We start from the raw sequence: 23,231 nt of genomic DNA, 5'->3' as shown, positions 1-23,231 counted from the left end.
CAGTGCTAAAGTGCAAGTGTTCCCCAGGTAAGTTGTACTGTTGATTGGTTTATCCATGATTGACATATTTGATTTACTGATAAGTCCCTAGTAAAGTGCACCAGAGGTGCCAAGGGCCTGTAAATCAAATGCTACCTGTGAGAAAACAGGGCTGATTGCAGAGGTCCCCTAACTTTTTGCCCCCATTTTCCACTTTTTGCTGGTGTTTTCCTGACTCGGATGGTGCCCTGGGTACTGCTAACCAGTCCTAGGGCCTGTGCTCTGTGAAAAATCAATATGCAAATTAGGCTAATTTTAATTGGGTAAGTTAACCTACCTATAAGTCCCTAGTATATGGTAGGGCATGTAGGTTTAGGGATCACAGCATAGGTAGTGCACCCATGGATGGACTGCTGAGGTGCCCAGTGTCATTTTAAAGGCAGGCCTGCCTTGCTGGTTGCTTTTAAATTAAAGTTATATGCAAATTCGACTTTGGAATTAAAAATAGTTCCAAAGTCTTAAACTACCTTATTTGTACATATACGTCACCCCTAAGGTGTGCCCTATGTGCCCCCAGGGCTGGGTGCCATGTAACTATAAGCAGGGACCTTATAAAAGTAGTTTTATAAGCCTTGGGGAGGTGAAAACAACCAAATTTGTTTTCCCTCATTGTAGTGAATGGCCTTCATAGGCTAGAATTATTTAAATTTTTAAAGTCCCCTTAAGTAATGGATACCAAGAGTTTGGTATCAAATTAATTGTGATAATAAATCCCACAACTTCCAGTTGTTGGATTTAATATAACTTGTTCAGGTAAAGAGTTTTAAACTTCACCTGAAAAGTTGCCAATTTCAGACCTGCATTCTTTTTGCTGCTGTGCCCTGATTGGCCAGCCTCTGGCAGCCTGGCAAGGCTGCCTTGATGAGGTGTGAAGTGGCCTGGCTTCACACAAAGAGATGTGCCTGTGGGAGGGAATTTCCCCTCAGCAGATGGTGAGGCAGGAAGGGGGAGGGCTGCCAAACTGGTCTTCAAAGGCAGAGAAGGACATTTGGAGCACCCCAGCAACACCCCCACATCCTGCAACCCCAAACAACTAGGTGCCCCCTTGATTAGATTAGGAGAGGGCAGGAGAGGGGTGTGTCTATGATTTTTAGCCACACCAGTGGGTGGGCTCAGCCAGATGTAACCTCCAAAAATCAGATTCAGCCATGATGGATTTTTGAAGAATGTTGCCTCCTGGGATTGATTTTTGCCACACCTCCCAGGAAGTGGTCATCACAGGGGGAAGGACCCTGCGCCTGATTGGAGAATAAGGACCCACCTGTTTTTCACCCAGGAGCAAGGATAAAACTGGCAAACCTGCACCCACACCTCAGTTCCCTACCATATCCCTACCAGGAAGAACTACAGAAGAAGAAGGACTGCCCTGCTGGACCCCTGGCCTGCACCTGGAACCTGCACTCAGAAGGACTTTGACTGGCTTCAACTGGTTCAAGGAGGGACTCCCTGTTTGCTACAGGTGAAAAATTGCTAACCAGAGTCCCCTGCACCAACTCTGGAAGAAATCAACCAACTGACCACTGTCCAGTGGCCAAAAAGGAGTTTGCGCCAGGTGCATTCTGGGAGTTGTAGTCCACACCCCCAAGGATCATCTCCGAGCTTCTTTACCCTTGGTGTGAGCTGTGGACCCCAAAATAACCTTAAAAGAACATCTGAGAGAAGCCCCAGAAGTTTGGAGAAATTTGGAGTACTTTTAAAAAAAGCTCCATAGAGGGACCAACCCGCCGCGGCAACTCTAGCCGGCTTGCCTCAACCGCGACCCAGCCTGATTTGCAGGTTCATCCCGCTGAAGAAAATCTCCGAAAAAGAGACTAAGTCCGAAGGTAAAAAGTTGACCGGGACCTCCGAGCCAGCGTATCCAAGAAGGGCTCCAAGGACGTCAGATCAAGATCCAGGTTTACCCCGGTTGAAGGATTTTCACCTCAAAAAAACGATTAAGTCCGAAGGTAAAAATCTCCATCGAGGGTTCCCGCGACGCGTATCCGGAGAAGAGTTCCAGGAGGTCGGATTGGACTGGCAGGTTCGTCCCGCTGAAGAAAATCTTCAGAAAAGAGACCAAGTCCGAAGGTAAACTTTTGACCGAGGCCTCCCGCGAGCTGTAGCCGAGCAGGGCTCCATCGCGGTTGGCCTTAAACTTGGACTTTGCCCCGGTCGAGGTGCAACCAGATGACTTGATTGGCGCTTTTTGTTTCTAGGCGCTAAAAAACAATAATTCTTTAAAAAATCATATCTCCGGTTCCCCTTATCCGATTTTATTCGTTTTTATGTCATTTTAAGGATAAAAATATAATCTATTTTTATAAATTGGTTTTGGATTTTTAAACTGTTTCCTGTGTTTTATTTAATTACTGTTTTGTGATATTTGAATGCTTTACACTCTGTCTCTTAAGTTAAGCTGGGTTTAATTTACTGAGACCTAACTGGACCTAAGTGGAGGTTAGTGGCCTATTGCTAAGTGTAGGTACCTACCTGCCTTTACCAATAACCAATTTTACAACACTACTAGTGGGCCTGCAGCACTGATTATGCCACCCACATAAGTAGCCCTGCAAACATGGCTCCGACCTGCCACTACAGTGTTTGTGTGTGCAGTTTTAAACTGCCAATCCGACCTTGCAAGTGCTCCTACTTGCCAGGCCCAAACCTTCCCTTTTTGTACATGTAAGGCACCCCTAAATTAGGCCCTAGTTAGCCCCATGGGCAGGGTGCAGTGTATTTTAAAGGTAGGACATGTACTGGTGTGTTTTACATGTCCTAACAGTGAAATACTGCCAAATTTGGGTTTCACTGTGGCAAGACCTATTTCTCTCATAGGTTAACATGGGTGCTGCCTTTAAATCATTTTAAAGCGAAGATTCCCTTTGAGAGCAGACAGAAATATGGAGTCTCTGAACTCACAATTTAAAAATACATCTTTTAGTGAAGTTTTTTTATTTTTAATGTGAGTTTGAAAATGCCACTTTTAGAAAGTAGGCATTTTCTTGCTTAAACCATTCTGTAACTCGGCCTGTTTGTGGATTCCTCGTCTGGGTCAGTTTGACAGTTGGGCTGTTTACACCTCTCCTCTAGACAGTGACACAAAGGGAGCTGGGGTGTAGTCCGCATATCCTGATGAGCAGTCTGAGCTAGAGTGGAGGGAGGAGTGGTCACTTGCATCTGAAAGGACCGTGCCTGTCCTCTCACAATGCAGCCTCCAACCTCCTGGTGTGCATCTGGGGCCTGCCCTGGTCAAGGAAGGATCTTGCAAACACTTGAGAATTTGCTTTGAATTTTGCCAACTTCAAAGGCAGAAAGGGGTATAAGAAGACCTAAAACCCCAAAACCCCAGACTTTTAGAATCTTTCTGGAATCAAAGGAATCTCTGCCCAGGATAAGAGCTGAAGGAGAAGTACTGTCCCTTTGCTGTGTTGCTTTGCTGGACCAGCTTGCAGTTGCTGCTTTTTCCTGAAAAGAGTGCAAGGGGTGAACTTTGATGTGTGTCCTGCTTGAGAAAGTTATCCAGGGGCTTGGAGTCGAGCTTGCCTCCAGTTGGAAGTCTCAGGGACACCAAAGTCTTCAGTTTTCTTGATCTTCAGCACTGGGAACTGTGTGTTTTGTGCTGTTCAAGTGGAGAAACCACTGCGCCACTGCCAACAAAGCCGCTGGCCTGCACCATGACCTGCCGATGTGGCATGGAGCTGCAGTGCTCTGCTTTGCACTGCTACCCTGGTCTCACCGACGCCGTCATTGGACGACTTCATCGAGCTGCTGCTCGCACTGGGACCTGTGGGCCCCCCACTCCGGCATCACCTACTCACACCGCAGCATGGGCATCCCCGACGCCGCTCCTGCTGCCATCAGTTCCGCTGCCTGCACCGTGGCCTGTGGACACCACTCGTGAGGTACACAGAGCACCGTCCCGTCCCACACCGGAGCCCTGGTCCACTGACGCCAGCATCATCAACTCCAGTTTCATCACCAGGCATCCCTGCCTGCACCGTGGCCTGTGGACAACACTGGTGAAGGTCACAAAGCATGGTCCCATCCCCCACCGCTGGCTTGGGCGTAACGATGATAGCACTTCAGCAACGATGATGCTGCTGCCTGCACTGTGATCTGGTGACACCCCACGTCCCACCGCCCTTCACACCACAGCCCTAGTCTCACTGATGCCTCTGGACGCCATCACGAGCCGCTGCCTGCACGTGACCTGTGGGTACCGTCTGTCACATCGTCCTGCTTCGCACTGCAGCCCTGACACCATCCATGCCAGTGCTCCTAACTTCATCAGCTCGGAGTTCGATCTGCAACACGTGTGAATTCAAGGGCCCAACGACTCCCGCACCGTCTCCAGAACCGACACCGCAACACCAGCAACGCCGCTCTCCGGAGCTCACCGCGAGGATCACGACACCCTGCAATTCCAAAGGTACTGTTTGCGGGTCTTCCCGACACCGTAGCTGGCTCGCGACGCTTTGGCTGGCCTGAACTGTTGGTTTTGTTGATCACTACGCCTTGATAACCCCACGTGGAGCTATCGACTTCAAGGAACTGTATTTTTGAGTAAATCTTGCAGAATTCATATTTTTATTTATGTATGTAGGATTTGTATTGTATTTGGTCTTTTTTTAGACACATAAATATTGGCTATTTTTCTAAAAGTGGTGGTGTCCTTTTGTAGTGTTTTGATTTATTACTGTGTGTTATGTGCAAATTCTTTACATATTGTTTCTGAGATAAGCCTGACTGCTCGTGCCAAGCTACCAAGGGGATGAGCAGGGGTTATCTGAGCGGGTATCTCCCTTAACCTGACTAGAGTGAGGGTCCCTACTTGGAATGGGAGCACACCAACTGGCAACTGGAGACCCCATTTCTAACAATGACATAGTTGGATGTGGAAAGTGTATAGTGGAGATACCTGACCTTATATGCACCATACTAAGAGACCCATGTGAAAAATAGCTGTGGCCCCATCCAAAGGCCTGCATTGTGCATGTGTTGAAAGTGTCTGTCAGAAATCATGTAATAGAAGCTAGGAGATACTTCTGCAACAAATTACATTATCCTACCAATGTGGGACACACACTCCTGTACACTTCATGGCTGGCACAACCATCATCTGCTACAAAGGGTCACTAGGGCCCAAAATTAAAGGAAAATGATGGAGTGTGATGCTGGGTCAAAATAGGCAGCTCTGTGGTCCCTCATTTACACAATGTAGAGATGAGCCTAAAGCATCATACCCAAATACTGTTGCAAGAATTGGAAGTATGATCCCATGCACTCTGGGTGCTCCTTAGATGAGCCCCAGCATTGCTACCACCAGTTTTACAGGGTTTGTCCGGCCAGGCCAGCTGCTGCCACCCCTCTGACAGGTTGATCTGATCAAGCCCAAGAAGGCAGAAAAAAGGATTTCCTTTAGAAGAGGAGGTAACACCCTCTCCCTTTGGAAAGAGGTGTGACCTCCCAAGACACTGGTTTTGCTTCCATGCATAAACCAGTCTACACCAGTTCAGTGACCCCCCAGTCCCTGCTCTGGCATGAAACTGGCGAATGGAAAGGGGAGTGACCACTCCCTGTCCATCACCACCCCAGGGGTGGTGCCCAGAGCTCCTCCAGAGGGTCCAAGGTTGGCAGGGAACTCTGGGAGCATCTGAGTGGCCAGGCCAGGTCAGGCAGGTGACGTCAGAGGCAGCCTCCAATAGGTTACCTGGTTAGGTGACCAAGCCCCCTCTTTGGGCTATATAGGTCTTCCTCTCGGGTAGGTCCTCATATTCGGCTTGCAAGATTCCAGCAGGACTCCTCTGCAACCTCTGCTTTGACTTTTGGCCTCCGGAACCACGACTGGACCCTCCAGGAACCTATAATCGGCAGATCCAAGAGGAAGACTCTTCTGCAACATTGTATCCAGAATTTCTGCTAGCTTTGCAACATTTCTCCGGCTTTGCATCCTCAGAAGACTACGACTCTTCAGCTTGCACAAGAAGAAGAAGGAATCTCCCTTGGGGTGAAGGCATTACCCCCTTGTAACTACAGGTACCTGGCTGTAATGACGACCAGCGGTGTGGATCTTCCCTTATTCTGAGTGGCGTGGGTCCTGCATCACAGGTGCTGGTCAAGAGAGTCTCCCTTGATCCTCTCTACCAGCTGTCACACTTTGGTGGTGGTACGTCCTTTCCACTCCACGCAAGACAGCACCCCGTGCACCAGCTGCCAAGGCTTGTTGCTTCACCTGAAAGGGGAACGTCAGGTGTTGTGTAGGTCCAGCCCCCAGCACTCCCTCCTGCAACTTTTGGATCTCTGCGTGATCTTCCGGTGACGTGGGAGCAACTTCTGTGGTGCTGTGCGTGCTGCTCCAGCAACTTCTGTGTTCCTGTCCTGTGGGACACATGTGGGTGCTGCCTCTGCTCCTGTGGGCCTTCTGCATGTGGATGGTCCCCTGTGAATCCTCTTCCTGGCTAGGGTCCTTCTGGACCTTGCTGTTCCCGGCAGCACCCTTTTTCCTCCAACCACATGTTTGCCTTTGCTAAGGCTTGTTGGTGGAAATCCTTCACTGATACCCATCTGCAGTCCAGCTTCTAGCGTGGGACACCTTTTGCATGCATCAGGAACTCTTGTCCAGCTTCTGTGCTGCAGTGCTGACCTGTCTTCCTTCTTTGTCGACCAACTCCAAAAGGTAACTCTTGGTGGGTAGTATCTCCTTCTCCTCCTGGACTCCACCAACACTTCTGGACTTGGTCCCCTGTCTCCACAGGTCTTCATCTTTGGTTTTCCACTGCTGGTTTCTTGCAGGCTGTTCTGGGTGTCTTCCTTTTCTTCTTTTCATGCTTTGGGGTGTTTGTGGGGAAATCCAGTGATTTACTCCTGCATTCCTTGTCGCTGGGTGGTACTGCATTACTTACCTATGTGGTTTCCTAGTACTCCCAGCTCCCCTTCACACGATTTACTTACCTAGGTAGGGGCCCTGTGTTCACATTCCACTTTCTTAGTATATGGCTTGGGCTCCCCCTAGCTCTACTATTGCATATTGCTATTTTACACTGTTTTCTAACCTTTTTATGCCTCTTACTGTTAATTAGTGTGTATGTATATATAGTGTATTTACTTACCTTCTATTGGAGGGTTACCTCTCTAGTATTTTCTGATACTGTGTTCCAAAAATAAAGTACCTTTATTTTTGTACAACCAAGTGTTTTCTTTCTTGTGTGTAAGTACTGTGTGACTGTAGTGGTATTGCATGAGCTTTGCATGTCTCCTAGATAAGCCTTGGCTGCTCATCCACAACTACCTCTAGAGAGCCTGGCTTCTAGACACTGCCTACACTTCACTGAGAGGGGATAACTGGACCTGGTATAAGGTATAAGTACCATAGGTACCCACCACACACCATGTCAACTTCCTACAATATGCACATGATGTGACTTGTGTGGTACCTTGTTGAAGTATGACATGCATGTGTTAATAATGTAACACATTTCAGGATACACTTGTAGCACCCAATGCAGTGCCAATATCACTGTGGGCTTAAGGCCATCCACAAAGACACCTTGTGTGTGCCATTTAACACATGTAGGACTACATAGCACAGCGTAGGGGGCTTCGATTCTGTAATGTGTTGACAACTGTGATGTTCAGACTTTTCCCAAGCTTTCTTCTGCTATCATTGCATTAGTTGTACATGTGGGCACATAAGCGGAAATGGTGTGGTCCCTTGTAACATATGCTCAGGCCAGGTCTTACACCAGGACACATGAATGTAGAGTTACCAAACCTCAGAATAGCTGGTTGGTAGTTAGCAGCTTCATTATAATATGGGCTATACCTTGACTCCATAATGGGTGGTCAGGCCTTGATCTATCACCAGGGGTGTGGAGGAGATGGATAGCATGCCCAGCACCCTCTTATGGTGAGGGAGACAGTAAATTCAGTACTGTAGAGACACGTGATCATCACAAGTTAGGTGACACAGATGTTGATCAGGGTTGTTTTTGTTCCACTCAGCTCTGGGCCCTTTTGATTTGCAATGGATTGCTGTCATCTCACTGACATGTACATGATACTGGCGATGTCTGGTTAGTAATACACATAGATGTTGAGGAAGTCATTGTTGTGGAATGTGTGTGGGACTGTATGTGTTAGTTGCTGTTGCAGCGTAATTTAAAACTCTGTACAAACTCCACCCAATGATAATACTGATGCTTGCTTGCCCTCCTATTTCAGTCGTAAACATGACTCATGAGCAGAGGCGCATGTATATGAAGAGGGCAGAACGTTAGCTCCACATACTTACATTGGAAGCGGGATACCACAAGATGGCCAGGCATTTCAGGCATGAGATAGCTTCGGGGGAATGGCATGCCTTTTCACATGGTAGTCCAACAAAGCAGGCAACAAGGGACACAGGAGCAATCTCCTCAGGGATGCAGGGGGGTCACAACTGGACATACGCCCTCAACATCAGCTCCACCTGTCACCACACAGCCACAGGTACTGCCACCAGCAGCCAGTGTACCGACTCTATTTGAGCTGGATCTTAGGAGGGACAAATATTTTTGTTTTTATACTCAGTGAATTGGTTGTATCAAACAACACCATCATACACCTTTCTCACGTTAGCATGCTTGTGTGTAGCTTGGTGTCCCACAGTCCTGCACTCATGTATTGCTATACTATAATCATTGACATGGATTCACACAATTCAATAATTTAGCTGAGGAGATGGATCACAGAAAACATAGACATGCTAAATTTGTACAAGGTGCTTATATACAGGTGGAAGTGTGAAAGTGAAATATTTACAATGTCCAGGTCTGAGACCCCATTGGTGAAAGTCATGGATATGTGACACAATCAGTGTCCAGGGTTGAGGGACATGTCATGAGACATGCTTAGGAGTAGTGTCCATTAGTGATGAGGAACACAATTTGCCAATTAGTATGTCAGAGACAATGACAGTACATAGCAGACACGTCAACAGTGGGTGAGTGAAGAAAGCACATTTCCTACTGTCACAGCACTGGCATGATCTTAAGGCCAGAACTAAAAAGAATTGTCCATGTGGCACAGACTGGTGCTTCCGGGTACCCTTGCTACTGAAAGTAATTTGTTCCACATCTTCATCCTCTGATGTCAGTGGTGCCTCTTGTGCCATTGGTGGTGCTGTTGAAGGGGTAGAGGGGACCACATACACTTCAGGGGATAAAGATGTGGAGTCCAAGTTCCCAGCAGCTGCCATTTGTGGTAAGACATAGTGCATCACTGCAGCAAGAAGGAACTTCTGATTTTTCAATATAGCTGCAACATTGCTGTGGTAGACAGCCATGGCTTCCATGAGGGAGGCCACTTCCCAGTGAATGGACTCCAGTCTGTTGACTGCTATGCCAGTTTGGAAGGGGAATTGTTGTGGCCTCTCCCTCATGGCAGCAGCTATGTCCGACTGGGACTGCTGGAGTCCACACATTGGAGACTGTGTGCCTCGGATGGCAGTTGTGTTTTCATTAGGTGTCATGAGGCACATCAGCACTCCCTTTAGGCTGCCTGCCACGGTCTCCATCCCCATCTGCACCTCCTTGGCCAGCTCTCACTGGATTCCTACCACTGTCCATTGAAGTTGGTCTCTAGGTCCTCAAAGTCCAGGGCTGTGTCATTACTGGCAGGTGGTATATTTTGGTTGTTGGGTTGTTCATGTGGAGACCCTGCAATGCTCTGTGTCCTCCTTGAAACTGGAAGTATTGTCTGGAGGGATCCTAGGACATCCTGGAGAGTCGGTTCATTAATGATTGTCAGCTGGTCATCCAGGTCATCATTGAAATCTAGGACAGGCAGGTCGGCAGGAGGAAAGCCATCATCCTCTGCAATGAGATAGTGTAAAATCAATCTTAGATTGTTGTGGCAGTTAACATGGCACAGAATTTATTTGGTAGTGGAGGCTCAGTGACTTCTTAAAGGCCCAAGTTTGTTATTGTACATTATGTGGCATATATTTTTAGCCCCTAGTGCCACTGGAGTGTCATGCAAAGGGACGCTCCGGTGGCACTATGGGCTGCATCGTATTTACTAGGAGGCATTAAGCCACTTATTGTGCCTTGACGCCACCTTGTGAATATGGCCCCTTCCCATGCAGCACATTGAGTGGTAGAGGTGTGCAATGGCTGTTGCTGTGCGCGGGCCATGCCAACATCCATTGCATTTTGACGCTTCCCTAGATTTACGTGTTTTTGTAGACCTGAGGCTACGCCAGTATCTAACACCACCCCAGAAGGGGGCAATGTTGATGTATACTTTAATTCCTCCTCATGTTTTCCTCTGTCAATGTGTGATGCATTACACTGTACACATGGACCAAGCATTATGGTGCAAGGGATGTGGCATTAGGGCTGGACAGCTAATTTACCACTGACACAGGGATGGCCCATATGCTTTTGATTTTCTATATTTCAGTGCGTGATCCAACCTAATTTGGCACACAGACACCCACCTTCATTTCCAGCTTGATCATGGCCCCTATCTTGTTAGATGGTGGGGTTGCAACTGCTTGTACCACTTCAGACAGGGGCCCTCATGACAAGTCTGGCAGTCCTATGACAGCCAGACTTGCAGTGGCACTCGGACCACCGTTCCAACTGGAACATTGGGACCATGGTGTAAGTGCCATGGTCCAATGGCCTGGCACTACCCGGTTGCCATCAGCCTAAGGGCTGGTGGTGCCAAAGGTCTTGATCCTCCAGGCCAGCACTGCAATTAGCGCTGCCCCTCAGATCATTATCCCACTTTCCCGCCAGCCTTTGCATGGCACTCCATCCACCATGGAAAGCCTGGTGGTAATGTGGTGTTGGGTGCCCCTGGGTTCCCTTGCACTGCCCAGCCCCTTTGCTCTTTCCTCTGCCCAATTTACAGGCAGTGATAAGTACAGCCGAACATTGGTGCTCACTATATTACAAGCCAGCATCAATGTTGTGGTGAGTTTCCCACAGGCAGCCGAAGACATGGTTTCCACCCACCATCCCAGCCGGAATTTTGTAATGCTAACTGTGGAGGGAAGACCGCACTAGTGGTCTTTCCAAACACAGTGCTTTGGCGGACAGCCTCTGCTGGCTGCCAATGTCGTAACGGGCACCATAATGTTCACAGACATGTAACATGTGTTGTATTTGTTCTATTGTTTGCCCAATCCCATGTGGGTTATATGGTTGTGTCTGAGTTGTTGCGAGTTCACCCTGTATGTGTTGTGTTCCACAGGTTGCAAGCTTTAGTGCAGATGTTTCTCTTGTGGCACATTTCAGGCCAGCAGCAATATGTGCAGCTCAATACTGCACCAGGTCAGTTACGCAGGGAAGTGGCAAGTTTACTGGGATACGGGATAGCCCTGCAATTCCCCCTGCAAATGCACTGATTTGTTCTCCTTGCATCAAGACGGGCATTGTTGCAGCATGATGTAGGACTGGATGCCTGGAGGGGTTGAATTGTTTACGTGCAGGAAGAGGCCATGATCAGACCTATCGGGTTGCCAAAATGACCATTGCACCAAAACGCCATGGTCAAACTTATTGGCTTGCCAATAGATCTGACAATGGCATCTTGGTGCAATGGTCATTATCCAATTTGTTTTAATTGCAAGCATATCGAATACAAATGAAAGAAGGAAGGAATACACTGTGGGTAGATGTCAGCAATAAAAAATGTATCCTAAAATAAATTGACCACGACATTTAATTTTAACATGGGTACTTTCTGGCAGGTAGGAATACTTGCAGAGGGCATTGAAACTGTTATTTTGCTTTTAATGCCCCTCACAGGACAACATGATTAGTTTAAACACAAAAAGACAATGTTTTTGACTTCAAATTACCCAGAGACATAATGATGGTCATTACAACCCTGGCGGTCGGTATTAAAGCGGCGGTAAGACCGCCAACAGGCCGGCGGTAAAATTTCTGCAATTACGACAGTGGTGGAAACCGCCAACAAAGACAGCCACTTTAACACTCCGACCGCCACGGCGGTACAAACAAACAGCACGCCGGTCACCGCCAACAGACAGGTGGGAGACAATGTACCGCCCACACTATTATGACAGGCCAATCCATCACCTTTTCCGGGGTGGATTCACCGTGGATAAAAACATGGCGGAAATAGGAATCCCGAAGGAAAAACGCTCACCTCTACACACCCCACGAGGAACGAGGACGCCATGGACCCGGAACTCCAAATTCTCCCTGCGATAGTCTTCCTGCTCCTCTACCAGGAGCACGAACTCCGACGGCGAAGACCACGGTTAGTACTGCACCTACGACGCAAGGGAGGGGGGAGGCAAAAAACAGGGACACACACACGTAACACCCCCACCCTCACCCACTACAACACACACACTAATGCATATCAATACATCACAGTTACACCCCTCAAGCCCCCCGGGAGAATGCAAAGACAATAGAAAATGAGTGTAACCATTGTAATATATTAAAAGCAAGTAGGCAGAAATATATAGATACACCAAGTACATAATATAAACCAAGCATAGTAGTCCAGGTAGTGCACTAAGAAAGTCCGTGGAACACTGGGACCACACGGGATGGGCGAGGCCCACACAAGATCCCCGACCATGACAGAGAGAACACTGCAGGGTCATCAAAGAGCAACTAAACAGGCACCTCAGGGGGAGGGAAAGGGGGGGCACCTCAGCTGCTTGAGTGCACAACGCCAAATCCACGAGGGGGCCACATGCCCACTGTTCCATCCTGGGGAGTGCAAAGCCACAGTCTCTCAAGTCTCTACAGTGGGTGGGTTGCCCGCTGCCAAATCCTGGGGAGTGCAAAGCCACAGTCTCTCAAGCCTCTACAGTGGGTGGGTTGCCCACTGCCATATCCTGGGGAGTGCAAAGCCACAGTCTCTCAAGTCTCTACAGTGGGTGGGTTGCCCACTGCCATATCCTGGGGAGTGCAAAGCCACAGTCTCACAAGTGGATGACAGTCTCCACTGGGTCTGGAGGGCGCATGGTGCCCAGAGTGCTTCATCCTGCCAAGAATTGGGATAGTGGATGTTTTTCTCCACTGGTTCTGGAGGGGGCTTGGTGCCCAGAGTGCTTCATCCTGCCAACGATTGGGGTAGTGGATGCTTTTCTCCACTGGTTCTGGAGGGGGCTTGGTGCCCAGAGTGCTTCATCCTGCCAAGGATTGGGGTAGTGGATGCTTTTCTCCACTGGTTCTGGAGGGGGCTTGGTGCCCAGAGTGCATCATTCACCCCGTGATGGACTCAGTTGCGTCAGTGCCCTTGCCGCTCATGGGCCAGCGGTGCTTGAGACGGCAGTGCCCTGTTCAGCGGTGCTTGAGATGGCGGTGCCCTATGCAGCAGTGCTTGAGACGGCGGTGCCCTGTGCAGCGGTGCTTGAGATGGCGGTGCCCTGTTCAGCAGTGCTTGAGATGGCAGTGCCCTGTGCAGCGGTGCTTGAGACGGCGGTGCCCTGTGCAGCGGTGCTTGAGATGGCGGTGCCCTGTTCAGCGGTGCTTGAGACGGCGGTGGCCTGTTCAGCGGTGCTTGAGACGGCGGTCTCCATTGCAGGGTCTCAGCTGCTGGTGGTCCTTCATGGCCCAGCGTGGCTTTTGCTGGCGGTCCTTCATGGCCCAGCGGGGCTTTTGCTGGCGATACTTCAAGGCCCAGCAGGGCTGGTGCTGGCGGTGGCATCCTGAGCAGGTGAACTGGTACTGGCCTCCTGGGCAGCTGGGCTGGTGCTGGCGGTGGCCTCCTGGGCAGCTGGCCTGGTGCTGGCGGTGGCCTCCTGGGCAGGTGGGCTGGTGCTGGCGGTGGCCTCCTGGGCAGCTGGCATGGTGCTGGTGGTGGCCTCCTGGGCAGGTGGGCTGGTGCTGGCCTCCTGGGCAGCTGGGCTGGTGCTGGTCTCCTGGGCAGCTGGCCTGGTGCTGGCGGTGGCCTCCTGGGCAGCTGGCCTGGTGCTGGCGGTGGCCTCCTGGGCAGGTGGGCTGGTGCTGGTGGTGGCCTCCTGGGCAGCTGGCATGGTGCTGGTGGTGGCCTCCTGGGCAGGTGGGCTGGTGCTGGCGGTGGCCTCCTGGGCAGGTGGGCTAGTGCTGGTGGTCCTGTCCTGGGCAGCTAGGATTGTGCTGGAGGTGGGCTCCTGGTCATCGGGGATGATGGTGGTCTTCTCCGCCATGCTGCTCTTCCCAGTCTTGCCAGGTTTCTTGTGGCCCTTCCCCACCTTGGAAGGTGTCACAGCTGACTCCACACTCCCACCAGGACCCCTGGGAGAGGCTTTGGTGACTGGAGTTTTCCCCCTCTCCCGCCGGGCATTGGTCAACTTCTGATGCTTCACAGGTGGGGGACCGTCTGTGCTGTGGCTCCGTGCCACACTGGCTGCCCTGGTGAACGTTGCATTCCAGATTCCGGTGACTACAGGCACCACTGGTCCCGGAGATGTTGTGGCTGAGGTGCTAGTTCGGGACCCATGAGACGGACGGGGTGGGGGAGGTGTGGGAAAGAGGTCAAGGTTGGACAGGAAAAGTTTTTGGGACACACTGGGACGGGTAGCTGGAGGGGGTTTGGGAGTGGAGGAAGAGGTGGTGGTTGTAGGAGGTGTACGTTTGGTGACTTTGGGTGAAGGTGCATGCGCTGGAGGCTGTCGTGAGGTGGATGGCTGTTGGGTGGGTGTGTGCCTACGTTTGTGTATCTTGGGTGGGGGCGTCACAGACACACTGGGAGAGGACACAGGGGATGTGTGAATGGTAGTGGGGGTGGTGACTGCACGTGAGCGGGGTGTGGTAGTGGGTGTGCTGGTGCGGGACGTAGTGGCTGGAGAGGTAGTGCACGCAGGTGTGAGTGTAGATGAGACTGGGAGGGAGGAGGGAGACGAGGAGGAGGGGGACACAGTGGAGGCAGTGGATGTTGTTGTGTCTGCATGTGTGTGATGCTTGCATGAGTGCTTGTGGGTTGTGTGGTGCTTATGTTTGCCTGAGCTTCCCTTGTATGTTGACATGTGTGCATGTTGGTCTGTAGGTGTGCTTGGGATAGGCTGAGGTACAGGGGATTGGGTCTGGGTGGAGGAAGTTGGAGGGGGGAGGCTAGAGACGGGGACAATGGCTGCCATCAGTGCTGAGGCCAGAGTCTGAAAAGCTCGCTGAAGGGCAGCCTGACCAGAATGAATGCCCTCCAGGAATGCATTGGTTTGTTGCAACTGCCTCTCTACACCCTGGATGGCATTCAAAATGGTAGACTGCCCAACAGTGAGGGACCTGAGGAGGTCAATGGCCTCCTCACTGAGGGCAGCAGGGGTGACTGGGGCAGAGCCTGAGGTGCCTGGGGCGAAGGTGATGCCCACCCTCCTGGCTGAGCGGGCACGGGGCAAAGGCTTAGGGGCTGCTGGGAGGGCAGTGCTGGTAGGGGGGGTGGCGGCTGTACCTGTAGATGCGGCGGGCACAGATGTTGCCGCCACCACAAGGGAGCTCCCATCAGAGGATGAGTCTGTGTCGCTGGTGTCAGCTCCTGTCCCCGCCGTGGAGCTCCCCTCGCCCTCCGTCCCACTGGTGAATTCTGAGTCTGTAGTCTCGCCCTCCAGGGCCATGTTGGATGCAGCTCCCTCGTGCTCCGGTGCCACTGCTCCTCCGCCTGATGATGCTAATGCACACAAGAACAGGGAGACCACAAAAAGGGGGGGAGACAGAAGAAAGACATGTTGAGTGCGTGCATTACCGCTACAATTGGCGGACACGACAGACACAGAAGCCCCCTGCACTACGCCGCACTCTTGGGCTCCACTGTGCAATTCCTGGGAAATGGCCTACAAGGCTATGGACGACATATGCACACATAGATGACACAGGGGCATGACTAGGTGTACTTGGCACTCTACAGAGGTGGTGGGGTGGGGTGCCACATGGCCTGCCTTATGGAGGGGCCTTGCCTACGGAACTCGCCCTGGCCTAGGGAAACCCGCAGCCCACCTCCCCCACCCAGACACCTCCACTGCGCGCAAAGTCACCAGAATGAGAGTAAACTCACCCCCTTGTGGCTGCTGTGATGACCTCAAGCACCCATCCAACTCCGGGTAGGCCACAGCCAGGATCCTGAACATCAGGGGGGTCATGGTGCGACGGGCACCACTCCCACGTTGGGAGGCCATACCCAGCTGAGCCTCCCCCGTCTTCTTCCTCCAGCTGCTAATGTCCTCCCATCTTTTCCGGCAGTGGGTGCTCCGTCTGTGGTAGACCCCCCAGGGTCCAGACGTCCTTGGCGATGGCACACCAAATATCTTTTTTCTGGTGGGCGCTGACCAACATGAAATGTACAGGGAAAAAAGAGAAGTTATTACCAACTGAACCGTCAAAGTGATTGGCCCCCATCCCTACCCTTGCCATGTGGCACATGCATTCACCGTCTTTCATGCATGCAGCACTCTCCCCTCTTCCTTCTTACATCCAGCCCTCTCCACACAGGCATAGCCCATACAACATGCTCCCTGTGTACTTACCTGTTTGTCTGGAGGACCGTAGAGTAGCGCGTACTGGGGGAAGACCCCGTCTACGAGCTTCTCCAACTCCTCCAGTGTGAAGGCAGGGGCCCTTTCCCCAGACACTTGAGCCATTGTCTCTTCCAGACCTCTGAGTTGTTTGACTCTGTGCTCGCTGTTGTCCTTCATAGGCACCGTCCGCTGGGACATGTGAGGAGATGGCGGCATCCTCCGGTGTACCGATCGTTGGTGGACCTGTCGCCAATGGAGGAGCGACATGTGATTATAACATACAGGCTTTACCGTGCCACAATCCAGGAACTGTGTACCCAGTTGGAGCCAGACCTGTTTTCAGCAATCTGCCATCCTACAGGAATCCCCACTCAAGTGCAGGTGCTGGTGTGCTGGTCCTGTGGCGGTGCCTCCTGTCCACTAGCAGGCCATCACAGTTCTTCGTCCATGCTAGTGTCAGGGGCCCCTTGGAGTGCCGCGGTGTCCCTCCTGGTGTTAAGTATTTCCTTCAGCACCCATACAATGGTGCCCAGGGCGGTGCTGATGGTTCTGAGTTCCTCCCTGAAGCCCATATACTGTTCCTCCTGCATGCGCTGGGTCTCCTGAAACTTGGCCAGTACCATTGCCATCGTCTCCTGGGAGTGGTGGTAGGCTCCCATGATGGAGGAGAGTTCCTCATGAAGAGTGGGTTCCCTAGGCCTGTCCGCCCCCTGTCGCACAGCAGCCCTCCCAGTTCCCCTGTGTTCCTGTGCCTCCGTCCCCTGGACCGTGTGCCCACTACCACTGCCCTCAGGTCCCTGTTGTTGTTGGGGTGGTGGGTTATCCTGGGTTCCATGTAGTGGTGGAAACACAGCTGATTGACGTGTCATGGGTACGGAGGTATGGGCCCGCTGGGTGGGTGCTGTGCTGGTGTTACCAGAGGGTGGAAGGTCTGTGATGGCCTGCGACTGGGTGTGGGGAACCGACTGTCCCGAGGCCCACGATGGTCCGGGCTGGTCATCTGGATCCAGTTGGACAGAGGTGCTGTCATCACTTTGGGCCTCTTCTGTGGGTGGGGTAGAGATGTCTGGACCCTCCTGTCTGGTGACGTTAGGTAGTGGTCCTACAGGGGTATAAAAGCATGATTATTGCATCTGTGTGTGTCATGATGTGCAATGGGTGGGTGAGCGTGTACCCCAGTGCTAGCATTCCTGTGTGGGGGCTTGTGTGATGATGGTTGAGGGGGGTGTTATAGGTATGTGCAGTGGGCATGCTTTAGTGATGGCTGTCCATGCTTTGTTGTGTCATGCAGGGCTTGGTGTTGGGATGTGTGGTTTGTGTTATTAGTACATTAGTGAGGAGTTGGAGTGATAGGGGAGGGGGTGAGGGTGGGGGTCTGTGATAGCATGCAGGTAGGGTGGGGGATATGATAGTTAAGATTTGACTTACCAGAGTCCATTCCTCCACCGACTCCTCCGAGGCCCTCAGGATGCATAATAGTCAAGACCTGCCCCTCCCATGTTGTTAGTTGTGGGGGAGGAGGTGGGGGTCCCCGATGGGAATAGTGTATTATCAATTTCAGTTACAAAATGCTCTTTTAATTATAATGTCAACACACCTATGTCACACAGCTCTAGTCCATGAGGAATCTAAGCAGATGTCACACAGTGGGACCCACATCTGTGAAATCGTAAGGGAATGTAACAACTCAGTGACCATACACTGGGTGAAAACGACAGACAGTAGAGAGGTAATAGTGTTAAAGTACATGTAGTAGGCACTTCTGTACACTTACCTGTGTCTCACTGGAAATATTGCTGGATCACTGAGTCCCTGTTGTTCATGTCTTCTTCCTCTGCTTCCTCGTCTTCACTGTCCACAGTCTCCACAGCTGCAACAACACCGCCATCTGGTTCATCCTCCTGCAGAAAAGGCACCTGTTGTCGCAAAGCCAAGTTGTGAAGCATACAGCAGGCCACAATGATCTGGCACACCTTCTTTGGTGAGTAGAATAGGGATCCACCTGTCATATGGAGGCACCTGAACCTGGCCTTCTGGAGGCCGAAGGTCCGCTCGATCACCCTCCTAGTTCGCCCATGGGCCTCATTTTAGCGTTGCTCTGCCCTTGTCCTGGGATTCCTCACTGGGGTCAGTAGCCATGACAGGTTGGGGTAACCAGAGTCACCTGCAAATGGTGAGGGACAACTGTTAGACACGCACTAACCTGGAGGGATATCCCCAGACCCAGACAACCATTCCCACTGACTTGCCTCTAGGTGCTCACCTAATAGCCACACACGGTGCCTCTGGAGTTGACACATCACATAAGGGATGCTGGTATTCCGCAGAATGTAGGCATCATGCACTGATCCAGGGAACTTGGCATTCACATGGGAGATGTACAGGTCTGCCAAACATACCATCTGTACATTCATAGAATGATAACTCTTCCGGTTTCTGTACACCTGTTCACTCCTGTGGGGGGGGACCAAAGCCACATGGGTCCCATCAATGGAACCTATGAAGTTGGGGATGTGTCCCAGGGCATAGAAATCACCTTTAACTGTAGCCAAATCCTCCACCTGAGGGAAAACGATGTAGCTCCGCATGTGTTTCAGAAGGGCAGACAACACTCTGGACAACACGCTGGAAAACATAGGCTGGGACATCCCTGATGCCATGGCCACTGTTGTTTGAAATGACCGACTTGCAAGGAAATGGAGCACTGATAGCACTTGCACCTGAGGGGGGATCCCTGTGGGATGGCGGATTGCTGACATCAGGTCAGGCTCCAACTGGGTACACAGTTCCTGGATTGTGGCACGGTCAAACCTATAGGTGATGATTAAATGTCGCTCCTCCATTGTCAACAGGTCCACCAATGGTCGGTACACCGGAGGATTCCGCCATCTCCTCACATGTCCCAGCGGACGGTGCCTAGGATGGACAACAGCGACCACAGAGTCAAACAACTCAGAGGTATGTACCCACAGTCTGCACAGAACACGAAACATAATCCAAAAAGTTGGCTGTATGTGTGTTGAGTCTAGGCCTAGGTATGTGTGACGCAGTTGAAAATTAAGCCATGTGGGCCCCTAATATGGCGGCTGCCTGACCTCTAAACTGGGACAATGGATGTTAGGTAACTGCGCTGGCGTTGTACACCGTCGCGGTAGGCGGACGAAGTCCGCGGCGCAATGCTGAATTGGTTGCCATTGGACCCCATGGGTTCCAGGAGCCAATGACGAAGTGCACCGGCGGTGATGATACGCACCGTAGCGGACGTCACCACCGCAGACGTGACCGCCATTTTCTATCTGTTGAATCACTCGATACCTGATCTTCGACAGGAGAGGACCTAAACTGCAAGTGCTGCTGTGACCTCGGTCTGGAAGAGACAATGGCTCGTGCGTCTGGGGAAAGGACCCCTGCCTTCAATGCACAGGAGTTGGAGAAGCTCGTGGACGGTGTCCTCCCCCAGTACACGCTACTCTACGGTCCTCCAGACCAACAGGTAAGTACAGAGGGAGCACGTTGTATGGGCTATGCCTGAGTGTAGAGGGCTGGTTGTAAGAAGGAAGGGGCCACAGTTCTGCATGCATGAAGGACTTTGAATGCATGTGCCACATGGCAAGGCTAGGGATGTGGGCCACTCCCTTCGACGGTGCAGTTGCTAATGACTTCTCTTCTTCCCCTGCACATTTCATGTAGGTCAGCGCCCACCAGAAGAAGGATATTTGGCGTGCCATCGCCAAGGACGTCCGGACCCTGGGGGTCCACCACAGAGGGAGCACCCACTGCCGGAAAAGATGGGAGGACATTCACCGCTGGAGCAAGAAGACGGCGGAGGCTCAGCTGGGGATGGCCTCCCAATGTGGGAGGGGTGCCCGTCGCACCATGACCCCCCTGATGTTCCGGATTCTGGCGGTGGCCTACCCTGAGATGGATGGGCGCTTGAGGGCATCACAGCAGACACAAGGGGGTGAGTACAACATCATTCTGCGGACTTTGCGCGCAGTGAAGGTGTCTGGGTGGGGGAGGAGGGCTGTGGGTTCCCCTAGGTCAGGGCGAGTTCCATAGGCTAGGCCCCTCCGTAATGCAGGCCATGTGGCACTCCACCCCACCTCTGTAGAGTGCCAAGTACAGGTATACATGCCCCTGTGTCATCTATGTGTGCAGATGTCCACCATAGCCATGTAGGCCATATCCCAGGTACTGCATCTGTAGAGCCCAACAGCGCGGCGTAGTGCAGGGGGCTGCTGTGTCTGTATTGTCCGCCAACGGTAGCGGTAAGCCATGCACTCAACCTGTCTTTCTTCTGTCGTCCCCCCCCCTTATTGTGGTCTCCCTGTTCTTGTGTGCATCAGCATCATCAGGCGGAGGTACAGTGGCACCCGAGCACGAGGGAGCTGCATCCCACATGGCCATGGAGGGCCACACCACGGACTCTGAATACACCAGTGGGACGGAGGGCGAGTGGAGCTTCACGGCGGTCACAGGATCTGCAACCAGCGACACGGACTCGTCCTCCGATGGAAGCTCCCTTGTGGTGGCGGCAAAATCTGTGCCCCCCACTTCTACAGGTACAGCCACCACCCCCCCACCAGCACCGCCCTCCCAGCAGCCCCTCAGCCTTCGCCCCGTCCCCGCTCATCCAGGAGGGTGGGCATCACCTTCGCCCCAGGCACCTCAGCCCCTGCCCCTGTCACCTCTGCTGCCCTCAGTGAGGAGGCCATTGACCTCCTCAGGTCACTCACTGTTGGGCAGTCTACCATTTTGAATGACATCCAGGGTGTAGAAATGGAGTTGCAACACACAAATGCATTCCTGGAGGGCATTCATTCTGGTCAGGCTGCCCTTCATCGAACTCTGCAAACTCTGGCCTCAGCACTGATGGCAACCATTGTCCCTGTCTCTAGCCTCCCCCCTGCAACTTCCTCCACCCAGACCCAATCCCCTGTACCCCAGCCTATCCCAAGCACACCATCAGACCAGCATGCACACACGTCAACACACAAGGGAAGCTCAGGCAAACATAAGCACCACACATCCCACAGGCACTCACGCAAGCATCACACACATACAGACACAGCAACATCCACTGCCTCCACTGTGTCCCCCTCCTCATCGTCTCCCTCCTCCCTCCCAGTCTCCTCCACACTCTCACCTGCATGCACTACCACTACAGCCACTAGGTCCCGCACCAGCACACCCACCACCACACCCCGCTCACGTGCACTCACCACCCCCACTACCATTTACACGTCCCCTCTGTCCTCTCCCAGTGTGTCTGTGATGCTCCCTCCCAAAGTACACAAACGCAGGCACACACCCACCCAACATACATCCACCTCACGACAGCCTCCAGCGCATGCACCTGCACCCAAAGCCACAAAAGTTACACCTCCTACAACCACCTCCTCTTCCTCCACTCCCGGACCCCCTCCAGCTACCCATCCCAGTGTTCCTAAGAAACTATTCCTGACCAAGCTTGACCTCTTTCCCACCCCCCCACTCCAATTCATAGGTCCCGTGCTAGCACCTCAGCCAAAAAATCTCCGGGACCAGTGGTGCCTGTTGTTAGATGTATGTGGAGTGCACTGGGCACCAGGGCAGCCAGTGTGACACGGAGCCACAGCACAGCCAGCCCCCCGCCCTGTGAAGCACCAGAAGTTGGACAGTGCTCGGCGGGAGTGGGGGAAGACTCCAGCCAGCAAAGCCGTTCACAAGGGTCCCGGGGGGAGTGTCCACTCAGCTGTGACTCCTCCCAAGGTGGGGAAGGGGCAGAAGAAATCGCCAAAGTCTGGGAGGAGCAGCACGGAGGAGAAGACCGCCATCATCCCCGCTGCCCAGGAGGCCACCGCCAGCCCCATCGTCACTGCCCAGGAGGCCAGAGTCAGTGCCCAGGAGGGCAGCCCCATCATCAGTGGCCAGGAGGCCACCGCCAGAGTCAGTGCCCAGGAGGGCAGCACGATCGTCACTGGCCAGGAGGCCCCTACCAGAGTCAGTGCCCAGGAGGGCAGCCCCATCGTCAGTGGCCAGGAGGCCACCGCCAGAGGCAGTGCCCAGGAGGGCAGCCCCATCGTCAGTGGCCAGGAGGGCAGCCCCGTCGTCAGTGGCCAGGAGGCCACCGCCAGAGTCAGTGCCCAGGAGGGCAGCCCCATCGTCACTGGCCAGGAGGCCATCACCAGAGTCAGTGCCCAGGAGGGTAGCCCCATCGTCACTGGCCAGGAGGCCACCGCCAGAGTCAGTGCCCAGGAGGGCAGCCCCATCGTCACTGGCCAGGAGGCCACCGCCAGCCACAGCCCAGCTGCCCAGGAGGGCCCCGGCAGCCACAGCCCAGCTGCACAATAAAGGACCGCCAGCCCCAGCCCAGCTGGGCAATGAAGGACCACCATGGCAAGCACCGATGAACAGGGCAAAGACAGCTGAACAGGTCAGAAACTGCCAAGTCAAGCACCCCTGAACAGGGCAAAGAACGCCATAGCAAGCACAGCTGAACAGGACAAGCACCGCTGAACAGGGCAAGGACCGCTGAACAGGGCAAAGACCGCCATGGCAAGCACCGCTGAACAGGACAAGCACCGCTGAACAGGGCAAGGACCGCTGAACAGGGCAAAGACCGCCATGGCAAGCACCGCTGAACAGGGCAAGCCCCGCTGAACAGGGCAAAGACCGCTGAACAGGGCAAGGACCGCTGAACAGGGCAAAGACCGCCATGGCAAGCACCGCTGAACAGGGCAAGCACCGCTGAACAGGGCAAAGACCACTG

Source organism: Pleurodeles waltl, chromosome 7, assembly GCF_031143425.1.
Source record: "Pleurodeles waltl isolate 20211129_DDA chromosome 7, aPleWal1.hap1.20221129, whole genome shotgun sequence".
In the NCBI taxonomy this organism is placed as follows: Eukaryota; Metazoa; Chordata; class Amphibia; order Caudata; family Salamandridae; genus Pleurodeles; species Pleurodeles waltl.
Note: the sequence above shows the minus strand (reverse complement) of the source record.